Below are 12,072 nucleotides of genomic sequence, written 5' to 3'. Positions count from 1 at the left end.
TACTACTATTGCTGCTGCTCCTACTGCTATTGCTGCTATTGCTGCTGCTCCTACTGCTATTGCTGCTGCTCCTACTGCTATTGCTGCTGTTGCTGCTGCTCCTACTGCTATTGTTGCTGCTGCTCCTACTGCTATTGCTGCTGTTGCTGCTGCTCCTACTGCTATTGCTGCTATTGCTGCTGGTCCTACTGCTATTGCTGCTGTTGCTGCTGCTCCTACTGCTATTGCTGCTGTTGCTGCTGCTCCTACTGCTATTGCTGCTGTTGCTGCTGCTCCTACTGCTATTGCTGCTATTGCTGCTGCTCCTACTGCTATTGCTGCTATTGCTGCTGCTCCTACTGCTATTGCTGCTGCTCCTACTGCTATTGCTGCTGTTGCTGCTGCTCCTACTGCTATTGCTGCTGTTGCTGCTGCTCCTACTGCTATTGCTGCTATTGCTGCTGCTCCTACTGCTATTGCTGCTGCTCCTACTGCTATTGCTGCTGCTCCTACTGCTATTGCTGCTGTTGCTGCTGCTCCTACTGCTATTGCTGCTATTGCTGCTGCTCCTACTGCTATTGCTGCTGCTCCTACTGCTATTGCTGCTGCTCCTACTGCTATTGCTGCTGTTGCTGCTGCTCCTACTGCTATTGCTGCTGTTGCTGCTGCTCCTACTGCTATTGCTGCTGTTGCTGCTGCTCCTACTGCTATTGCTGCTGTTGCTGCTGCTCCTGCTGCTGCTTGGTTCTTCAGCAGAGTCAAAAGAACCAACATATCCAACCGATGGAGCTGCTGGTCCATGATCAGCCACAGCAGGCTAGACAGAAGCCCAGGGTGAAGTTGGGCTCTGGCTTGGGCATGGGAAGCCACATGGGTACGCTGGGTGGTGGGCAATGGTATTTGCCTCTGGGTCCGTTGATCATGCCAGAGTGGTTGGTGGAAAGGGGCTCCATGTGTTACGTGGATAATCCGGGAACCAGGTGACAGAGGTTTGGTGCCAGGAAGGACTTGCTAGGCACGGGCACCAGATGGCAGATGGGTTCCATGCCAACGCTGCTTCCAAAGGCCTCTCACCACTTCTTCCAATTCTGACAGCCTGGGGCAATGTCTAAACAGTGTGTTCTGATTAGCTCAGAGTACTAGAGCATGGTGTTAACAACACTACAACTGTTGCCTACCTCTAGTTTTCAGAGGGTAATGTTTGACAAGGGTCTCTAAGTAAATCAAATGATTAAAATGCAAATTAACCACTGGCATGTATGTTTGTGAATTGTGAGTTTTCTACTGTACTCCATTAATGTTGGACGTGCCTCTACAAAACTACTACACAATAGCATCCCTAGATCATGTGTGGTACTTACTATAGAATGTTGTAGAACAGCCTTTCTTAAAGTATGGGTTGCGACGTGTCAGAGTAAATGTATAATTATTTAATTAATTACTAAAATTGATTTGGCCAAGTGCAACTGCGGTCTCTGTTCAGTGCTCTCTCTGCTTAGCAGCGCTCTCTGTTCAGTGCTCTCTCTGCTTAGCAGCAGTCTCTGTTCAGTGCACTCTCTGCTTAGCAGCGGTCTCTGTTCAGTGCTCTCTCTGCTTAGCAGCGCTCTCTGTTCAGTGCTCTCTCTGCTTAGCAGCGCTCTCTGTTCAGTGCTCTCTCTGCTTAGCAGCGGTCTCTGTTCAGTGCTCTCTCTGCTTAGCAGCGGTCTCTGTTCAGTGCTCTCTCTGCTTAGCAGCGGTCTCTGTTCAGTGCTCTCTCTGCTTAGCAGCGGTCTCTGTTCAGTGCTCTCTCTGCTTAGCAGCGGTCTCTGTTCAGTGCTCTCTCTGCTTAGCAGCGGTCTCTGTTCAGTGCTCTCTCTGCTTAGCAGCGGTCTCTGTTCAGTGCTCTCTCTGCTTAGCAGCGGTCTCTGTTCAGTGCTCTCTCTGCTTAGCAGCGGTCTCTGTTCAGTGCTCTCTCTGCTTAGCAGCGGTCTCTGTTCAGTGCTCTCTCTGCTTAGCAGCGGTCTCTGTTCAGTGCTCTCTCTGCTTAGCAGCGGTCTCTGTTCAGTGCTCTCTCTGCTTAGCAGCGGTCTCTGTTCAGTGCTCTCTCTGCTTAGCAGCGGTCTCTGTTCAGTGCTCTCTCTGCTTAGCAGCGGTCTCTGTTCAGTTTGGCAGCTGTGCGAGTAGGAGATGCCTGTGTGCTTCGCGGTTTACTGGATCTTTTCTCTGGAGTTTTTTTAAAGATCAATCCGCAACACATGGTGCAGCGCTGTCGTTCAGCAGCAGATGATGCGCTGTCTGTCACTGATGTCTTTAAATGGACTCATGCTAGAAACCAGTTCTGACTGAGTGTAACAGTATAACTTTACAGCGTCCCCTCAACCCGGGCGCGAACCAGGGACCCTCTGCACATATCAACAACAGTCACCCACGAAGCATCGTTACCTATCACTCCACAAAAGCCGCGGCCCTTGCAGAGCAAGGGGAACCAATACTTCAAGTCTCAGAGCAAGTGACGTCACCGACTGAAAGGCTGCTAGCGCGCACTACCGCTACCTAGCTAGCCATTTCACATCGGTTACATGAGCTCAATAGTCATGAAAAGCCTATACACAGATGAGTTTAGCTCTCTTTCATACAACCTTTGAGAAATAACGAGGAGCTCCCTCAATGTGTTTTGTGTGGGGAAATGCTTAGTTATGAGTCAATCAAAACGAACAAATTCTTATAACGACACGTCCCGATTAAACATCCACAGCATGACGGTATACCCAGGGAATTCTTTCAGAACAGGGCAGAATGCTTCAGGAAGCAGTGTTTTGACAGTGGAAAAGTAAGTCAGCTAGCAAGGCATCATTGTCATTTTATAACAGGTGATGATAAGCAGAAATATGGGAGTACTATCTCATAGTAGTATATGTGAGTTTCTTTTTCAAACAATCCCCTGGCCTTGTACACAGCTAACGGTAGCCAAAGCAAGCTAGCTAGCTACTGATAGTGCAACCCTAAGTAACAGTACAGATGAAAAATGATCAGGCCTACTGTACATCTTACTGTAGAAATGATTGTTGAAAACAAGTCTAGGTTGGAACAGTTGCTGTTAAAATAGTCATCATTTTTATTCTGAACTGGAATAAACTGATTGAAGCCAGATACTTTTTAAGGCAAAAAGGGTTGGGTTGCTCATCTACAGCAGGAAGCAGTCTCCTGCCTAACTGAGAAAACAGTAAATGTCCTGGTCCAGTTTGGCACCACATACCTATGTCAGTCAGGATTCTCAACTCTGGATTACTTAAAAAAACAAGTACAGAAACAGTCAATGCTGAGCAGTGTTGCTCTGTCAAAAACTGATCCCAGAATAGACATGCTTGTTGAGAACTTCAACCAGCCACACACCTCTCATTAGGACTGTATGTTTTCTGGTCTACATCTGAGTGATTGTTTTTTTTCAAATATTTGTTTCATTTCAATTTAACATTTATTTAACTAGGCAAGTCAGTTAAGAACAAATTCTTATTTACAGTGACGGCCTACCCCGGCCAAACCTGGACGACGCTGGGATAATTGTGCGCAGCCCTATGGGACTCCCAATCGCGGCCGGATGTGATACAGCCTGGATCAATCAGTTTATTCCAGTTCAGAATAAAAATGATGACTTCTATTTTAACAGCAACAGCTCCAACCTAGACTTTCTTTTGACAATTTCTACAGTAAGATGTACAGTAGGCCTGATCATTTTTCATCTGTACTGTTACTTAGGGTTGCACTATCAAAAAGCATGCGTGTCTGTTCTGTTATACATCTGTGTGATGTGATGTGATCAATCAGTTTGTTCCAGTTCAGAATGAAAATTATTTATTGAATTTTAACAGCAACAGTTCCAACCTAGACAGATACAGTGGGGCAAAAAAGTATTTAGTCAGCCACCAATTGTGCAAGTTCTCCCACTTAAAAAGATGAGAGAGGCCTGTAATTTTCATCATAGGTACACTCCAACTATGACAGACAAAATGAGAAAAAAAAATCCAGAAAATCACATTGTAGGATTTTTAATGAATTTATTTGCAAATTATGGTGGAAAATAAGTATTACTACATTATGTATACTATAGTTATATGTAAATGCTACAGTAAATACTTGTCACGATCATCATAATAAGCGGACCAAGGCACAGCGGGTTATGAGGACATCTTCTTTTATTAGAGATGACGAAACACGAAACGAACACTTTTACAAAACAAAACAACAAACGACCGTGAAGCTACAAACGTTAGTGCACACACAAGCTACAAACATTCAGTGTGACAACACTACAGTATTCGCTGTAGTGTTTTTGCTGGCTTTAGTCATACAAGGATGATTTCTGTATTTTGAAAGTTACATATGTTGAAAACTTGATTTACTGACAAGCAAAACATGTTGGGACTATGTCAACAATGGACTAATAGTTTTTAGGTGGAATTTTCTTTTAGATAGCTAGGTGGGACAACCACATATCACGGTCATAGTAAGTACATTTTTCCTCAATAAAGTGGCTATCAGCAAAGTCCGAGATAGTAAGAGGTAGAAAGTAAAGTGCGAGTCTTAGTTCCAGAAAGTGAACTATAGTATTCTTTCATGTGGGCAGCACTTAATTACAACACGCCTCTCCAATTGTTTCTCGAGGTTCTCATTCTGTCTGAAAAACAATGAACATTAAATCAAATTAAACACATTTCTGGTTAATTTGATCGCAGACATGATTGAACAGAGCACTGGGCACACACTGGTTGAATCAATGTTGTTCAACATTGTTTCAATCAATGTGGAAAATACAAAGTTATCAACCAGCACTGTTTTCATTTCAACCAGCATTGTAAACATTAAAATTAGGGTAAAACTTCAACTTAACTACATTCACTTAACTTGATTGACAGGTTGTTACATCAATCTATATTGAACAAAAATATAAATGCAGCATGTAAAGTGTTGGTCCCATGTTTCATGAGCTGAAATAAAAGATCCCAGAAATTGTCCATACACACGAAAAGCTTATTTATCTCAAATTGCGTTCACAAATTTGTTTACATCCTTGTTAGTGAGCATTTCTCTTTTGTCAAGATAATCCATCCACCTGACAGTTGTGGAATATCAAGAAGCTGATTAACAGCATGATTGTTACACAGGTGCACCTTGTGCTGGGGACAATAAAAGACCACTCTAAAATGTGCAGTTTTGTCACACAGCACAATGCCACAGATGTCTCAAGTTTTGAGGGAGAGTGAAATTGGCATGCTGACTGCAGGAATGTTGACCAGAGCTGTTGCCAGAGAATTGAATGTTCATTTTTCTACCATAAGCCAGTCATGTGAAATCCATAGATTAGGGCCGAATGAATTTATTTAAATTGACTGAGTTCCTTATATGAACTGTAACTCAGTAAAATCGTTGAAATTGTTGCATGTTGCATTTTATATTTCTGTTTAGTATAATTTCAACATAATCATTAGAACTATGTATACATTGAAATTTCGTTGAAAACTCCACATAGAAAGTATATATTATCATCCTATATTTAATATACGGTACATATTGGGTGGTTGAAAACTTTAGATTTGATTAGACACATTTTATTTGACCTTGTATCAATGTTGATAGTAAAACGGTATGTCTGAATAAACGTCATTGTTTCAACGTCATGCTTTCAACCTAAATAAAGAGGTATATTGAAATAAAATGTAAAGCCACAGTTCAACGACTTCTGCCTGAACAGTGACTCCTACTAGTAAACGAGTGGTAATGCACTTCAGTGCGACCGATCTCCATACAGATGCCTATGTACCCTGCAGTGTTGTAGTACTCCAGACCCGGTCTTGGTCTCGAGTCCTGTCTCGGAGACCACATATAGTGTCTTGGTCTTGTCTCTGTGTCAGATACGTTTTTACTCGTCTTGACTCCAGATAGTGAGGAATCCTAATTTCTTCCCGAGACCAGCCGAGTACAAAACTCATAATAATCAGCTTCCATTCAGTCAGCACATAAAACCTCTTCGCCAGGCCAAAGATATACACTCCTTTCTTGAAACGTTAATACAGTGTCTTATTGCCTATTGAAATCTGGGATTCCTACTTTACTCATAACATTACTGTCATTTACTTTCGTTACTGTCAAACTTTGTCAAACTTTCCTTGATTCGCTGGAATCAAGAGTGGAGAGTGGAGAAATGTGTTGGAAACTTGCGTGCTCACTATTAGTAAGGGGAGATGGGGAAATTGTAAGTCTTTATATCTATAGAGATGTTTGTTTGTCGAGCCTTTTGGGCCTTCAATGTGTGACAGGTTCGTGATGCTGAAAGGACCTCAACCATAATACCAGCACACACATGTAGGTCTGAAAGTGCATTTTTTTGTAAAACACAAAGGGCTAGTGGTGTAGTGGAGGCAGTGGTGATTTTAGCATGTAAATCTTAATTGTACTATAATGGTGACAAACGGTGCCCACCAACTGTTATGGCCTACATAAAGCTGTCCCAACAGTAGAGTCCCAACAGCAGTCCTAACATCTTACCACTGCTACACCTGGCTTTCAGCGGAGCCTTGTCTGGCAGCAAAACAGTTCATTCAGCCTCATTTACTGCCTTTAAAAAAAACATAGCTGATATGGCTGACTTGCTTAAGCAAATGTGGTTTCTACTGACAATTGTGATGTACAAACTATGGCATAAGTGGACGACAAGCGGATAAGAGGCAATCCGTAATTTAAGACAATGAGTGAGCTTGGACGGACGTAAAGTTAGTCAATATAACTATTTGTTAAGCACTTTTGAAATGTACAGCGACAGAATTCAGAACATGGGCCTTTCTTACAGTACACCAGGTCAGAACCGTAGGATAAATAAAGGAGGCATATAAGCAGACAAAGAAAGCTCTTCCAATATTCAATGAATACATTTCTCTTAAACAGGTTATAGGCTACAGTACATGTGCACCACCAAGTCAGAACAGTAGGCTAAGTTCTGAGGGGGAAAGAGACCAAATTATTAGTGTGAGGCACATGGGCTACAACACAACATAAACTTAGTATTACTTTTTTAGCTACAGTATACATATCTCCCTGGCATATTACATCATTTATGCAGTAGCATACACGACATTTTTGGTCTCACCGTTGTTGTGCTGTGCTCACTTGAACAGGAAGATGGCGCGGCGGTCCTTCCCCCTTTTGCCCTCAGACCATCCTCAATTGATCGGAGCATGGACTCTACAAGGTGTCGAAGCGTTCCACAGAGATGCTGGCCCATGTTGAATCCAATGCTTCCCACAGTTGTGTCAAGTTGGCTGCATGTTCTTTGGGTGGTGGACCGTTCTTGATACACACTGGAAACTGTTGAGCGTGAACAACCCAGTAGTGTTACAGTTCTTAACACAAACCGGTGTGCCTGGCACCTACTATCATACCCTGTTCAAAGGCAAAAATCCTTCTTTAACCTGTCTCCTCCACTTCATCTACACTGATGGAAGTGGATTTAACAAGTGACATCAATAAGGGAGCATAGCTTTCACCTGGTCAGTTTATGTCATGAAAAGAACAGGTGTTCTTAATGATTTGCACACTCAGTGTATATACATACCTCTATTTTTAAAGGCTTGTATCTATCTATAATACCTGGAGTGTGAGCACACATTTCATAGCCTGGTTCCAGATCTTTTGTGCTGGATAGCCAACTCGTATGGTCTTTATCATGCAGCACAAACAGATCTGAGACCAGGCTGTCTGCATACAGCTTTAACTGGTCTGAGGCTCAGTGGTGGAGGGAGGTGGCGTAGATGACCTGGAAGCTCTTGCCCTCATCCGTCCCGTCCTCCATAGTGACCGTCCCCCCACAGCCCTCTTTCAATGTGATGCTTAGCCCTTCTGATAACAGAATGCTATGTTACCATCACTCCTGACTCACAGCTATCTTATACTTCCCAAAGGATGGCATTGTTGGATAAACCCAGATATTCTGAAGAATAGATCCAAGTTCCCTTGATTGAACCAGTACAACCAGTACTTTCTACCATTGATAACATCTCATCACTGTTCTTCAGGATTAGTCAGCTGATGTACGAAGGGCTATATAAATACATTTGATTTGATTTGATTAGTCACCCTGAATCAGTGCAGCCAGATTTGGAATTTTATCTGAGTGCTAGATGTATTTCAGCATCTAATGCTTAATTAATTCATATATATCAGTGGTTCCCAAACGTTTTATTGTCCCGTACCCCTTCAAACCTCCAGCTGCGTATCCCCTTTAGCACCAGCGTCAGTGCACACACACAAGCCTGCCACACACACACACACTATATGATACATTTATTAAACATAATAATGAGTGTGAGTTTTTGTCACAACCCGGCTCGTGGGAAGTGACGAAGAGCCATCTTACTATAAAACCTTATTTGTTCAACAAAAATTGTGAATAACTCACCACAGGTTAATGAGAAGGGTGTGCTTGAAAGGATGCACATAACTCTGCAACGTTGGGTTGTATTGGAGAGTCTCAGTCTTAAATCATTTTCCACACACAGTCTGTGCCTGTATTTAGTTTTCATGCTAGTGAGGGCCGAGAATCCACTCTCACATAGTTACGTGGTTGCAAACTGCATCAGTGTCTTAACAGTGCGATTTGCCAAGGCAAGAAACTCTGAGCGCAGCCCTATCCAGAGATCTGGCAGTAGTTTCTGATTAAATTACATTTTCACAGAACCGCTTGTTGCAATTTCGATGAGGCTCTCTTTTTCAGATATCGGTAAGTGGACTGGAGGCAGGGCATAAAAGGGATAACGAGTCTAGTTGTTTGTGTTGTCCGTTTCGGGAAAGTACCTGCGTAATTGCGCACTCAGCTCACTCAGGTGCTTCGCTATATCATATTTGACATTGACCATAAGCTTGAGTTAATTTGCACACAAAAAATCATACAATGATGGAAAGACCTGTGTGTTGTCCTTGTGAATGTAGACAGAAAAGAGCTCCAACTTCTTAATCATAGGCTCAATTTTATCCCGCACATTGAATATAGTTGCGGAGAGTCCCTGTAATCCTAGATTCAGATCATTCAGGCAAGAAAAAACATCACCCAGATAGGCCAGTTGTGTGAGAAACTTGTCATCATGCAAGCGGTCAGACAAGTGAAAGTTATGGTCAGTAAAGAAAACTTTATGCTCATCTCTCAAATAAAAAAAACATGTCAATACTTTGCCCCTTGATAATCAGTGCACTTCTGTATGTTGTAAAGTGTTACATGGTCACTGCCCATATCATTGCGTAATGCAGAAAATACACGAGAGTTCAGGGGCCTGGCTTTAACAAAGTTAGCCATTTTCACTGTAGTGTCCAAAACGTCTTTCAAGCTGTCAGGCATTCCCTTGGCAGTAAGAGCCTCTCAGTGGATGCTGCAGTGTACCCAAGTGGCGTCGAAAGCAACTGCATGCACGCGCGTTTCCACTCCACTATGTCTCCCTGTCATGGCTTTTGCACCATCAGTACAGATACCAACACATCTTGACCACCGAAGTCCATTTGATGTCACAAAGCTGTCCAGTACTTAAAAAATATCCTCTCATGTTGTACTGGTTTCAGTGGTTTGCAGAAGAGGATGTCTTCCTTAATTGGCCCCCCATAAACGTAACGGACATATACCAGGAGCTGTGCCAGGCCTGTCACATCTGTTGACTCATCCAGCTGTAATGTATATAATTCACTGGCTTGTATGCGAAGCAGTAATTGTTTCAAAACATCTCCTGCCATGTCACTGATGCGTTGTGAAACAGTGTTGTTTGATGAAGGCATTGTCTGTATAGTTTTTTGGGCCTTTTCCCCCAGCATTGTCCCAGCCATATCCACGGCAGCAGGAAGAATGAAGTCCTCCACAATAGTATGGGGCTTGCCTGTCCTAGCCACTCGGTAGCTCACCATATAAGACGCTTCTAGCCCCTTCTTATTAATGGTATCTGTTGCTTTCATACATGTCTTACTATTCGAAAGTCGTCTTTATTCTTGCTAAAAAAAACTCCCATGGCTTATTTTTCTAAATGTCTGCGCAAGAGTGAAGGTTTTCCGCGGGAGAGTAAAAGGTTAATGTGATTGCATGTTAATTATTTGACTACCTGTATTTGACATTGTGTTGTTATTTCGCTACACACTAGATGGTTTAATTTTATTTTTGGCAGTGAAACGAAGCTACTCAGGCGAGAAAAAAAGCCAAATGTATAGCCCCGTGTACTGTTTGAAAATGTGAAGAAAATATTTATTTTATTATTTAAAAAAACATGTGAATCACATTTTTATTTGGCGTACCCCCGATGGCATTGCATGTACCCCTGGGGATACACGTATCCAAGTTTGGGAATATCTGATATATATCATACAAAATTGTGAAGAAAAAATGTGTGATTCTCATCCTTGATAGCGAAGGTCAGGAAAATCTTTATTAATGATATCTCTCACTCTGAGATGAGAGGGATTAATGCAAATTATAAACTGGGTGGTTCGAGCTCTGAATGCTGATTGGCTGATGCCGTGGACCGCATACCACTTTGTGTCGTGCCTAAGAACAGCCCTTAGCCGTGGTATCTTGGGCATATACCACACCTCGGGCCTTATTGCTAAAATGAACCATATCTGCATCCCAAATTAAAGTGCACTACTTTTGACCAGGACCCATAGGGCTCTAGTTAAAAGTAGTGCACTGTATACGGAATAGGGTGCCATTTGGGATGGAGTTTGTTTCACTCAATTTCATGTTAACTCAAAGAGTATTAGATCAATGGCCAACAGCAAATCCTCTCACTATCTCTGTGTTGCCCACATGCTTGCACAGCATGACATCCAAACAACACTCACACATTTCACAATAATACACTACAGAGACTAATAATGATAACTACAGATAAGGGGTGTAGACTACTGAAGATTATTGCTCATTATTTCTATGTGTGTGTGTGTGTGTGTGTGTGTGTGTGTGTGTGTGTGTGTGTGTGTGTGTGTGTGTGTGTGTGCGCGTCTGTGTGTGACCGTACTGTGTCTGTCACTTATCAGAGATGGAGACATTACTATCTTCAATTGAGCGCGGTTTCCCCAGAATAGTGGTTTCCTCATTGATGCTTTATTGCACTATTTGTTCTAACAATACCCCTCAGATGATTGGGATCAGAGTGTGTAGATGTGTACCACTGCGTGCCCCATCGGTCTCCACCTTCATTATTCACATTCCTGTCATTATATCCCCCCCCAAAAAATGTACAGTCGTCTTTTCACACTCCTTTGTGTCATTGTTTGAATTTGTATCTGCGTGGGTATAAATGGAAAATAACACCACCTATTCCTATCATTATTGCACACAGTATGATCAGAGAGGTAGGTGGAGGTTCCAGGATGATCTAGCTCATCATTAACACGTCTGGCGGTTTCATGGGATTCTATGGCTGTGTTCCAAATTGCACGTTATTCCCTATAGGTTTTTAGCACATCATAAGACAAAATATTGTGTAACATGTATTTGAATACCTGCTGTGTGTGAATGGTCTAATAGACCATGCAGTGCTAGATTGGAACAGCTGAGATCAACACAGGTTATTCCTATATTGTGTGGAGTTTTGATAGAATCACAATTTGTGCTTTCTTGCGAGTAATGTGGCTCGATGAGGCCTAAGCATGGATGTAAGTGAAGTTACTCAGTTGCTATTGAATCTAACGTGCCACAGCACAGGAATTCTGTACTCACCATTTACTGAACCTAAGGACATTCATCGACGCCCCTTCTGGGTGTTCGTCGATGCACCTATATCGGCCCTGTCATTTTTCCGCTTTCATCATATTAAAGCCATTTGTTTGGATGGACAGTGAAAAGCAAAAGAGATAACCATAGCAATTAACTTGTACTGACTAAGAACAATTATCTTGATGCAATGTTCAAGTTCATTACAATCTGCCCCATTTTTTTTTTTTTATCAGCTTTATTATTACAGATAGATTGTAGCTTTCATCATTGTAATTGTCTGCATTATTTCCAATCCCCCATATATTTTTTGGTAAATACATATATATATATATATATGTATATATATATATATGTATATGTATGTATATACAGTA

The sequence above is a fragment of the Salvelinus namaycush genome, unplaced genomic scaffold (genome assembly GCF_016432855.1).
Source record: "Salvelinus namaycush isolate Seneca unplaced genomic scaffold, SaNama_1.0 Scaffold1082, whole genome shotgun sequence".
Lineage (NCBI taxonomy): Eukaryota > Metazoa > Chordata > Actinopteri > Salmoniformes > Salmonidae > Salvelinus > Salvelinus namaycush.
The sequence above is the reverse complement of the archived record's forward strand: the minus strand, read 5'-3'. Positions refer to the sequence as shown.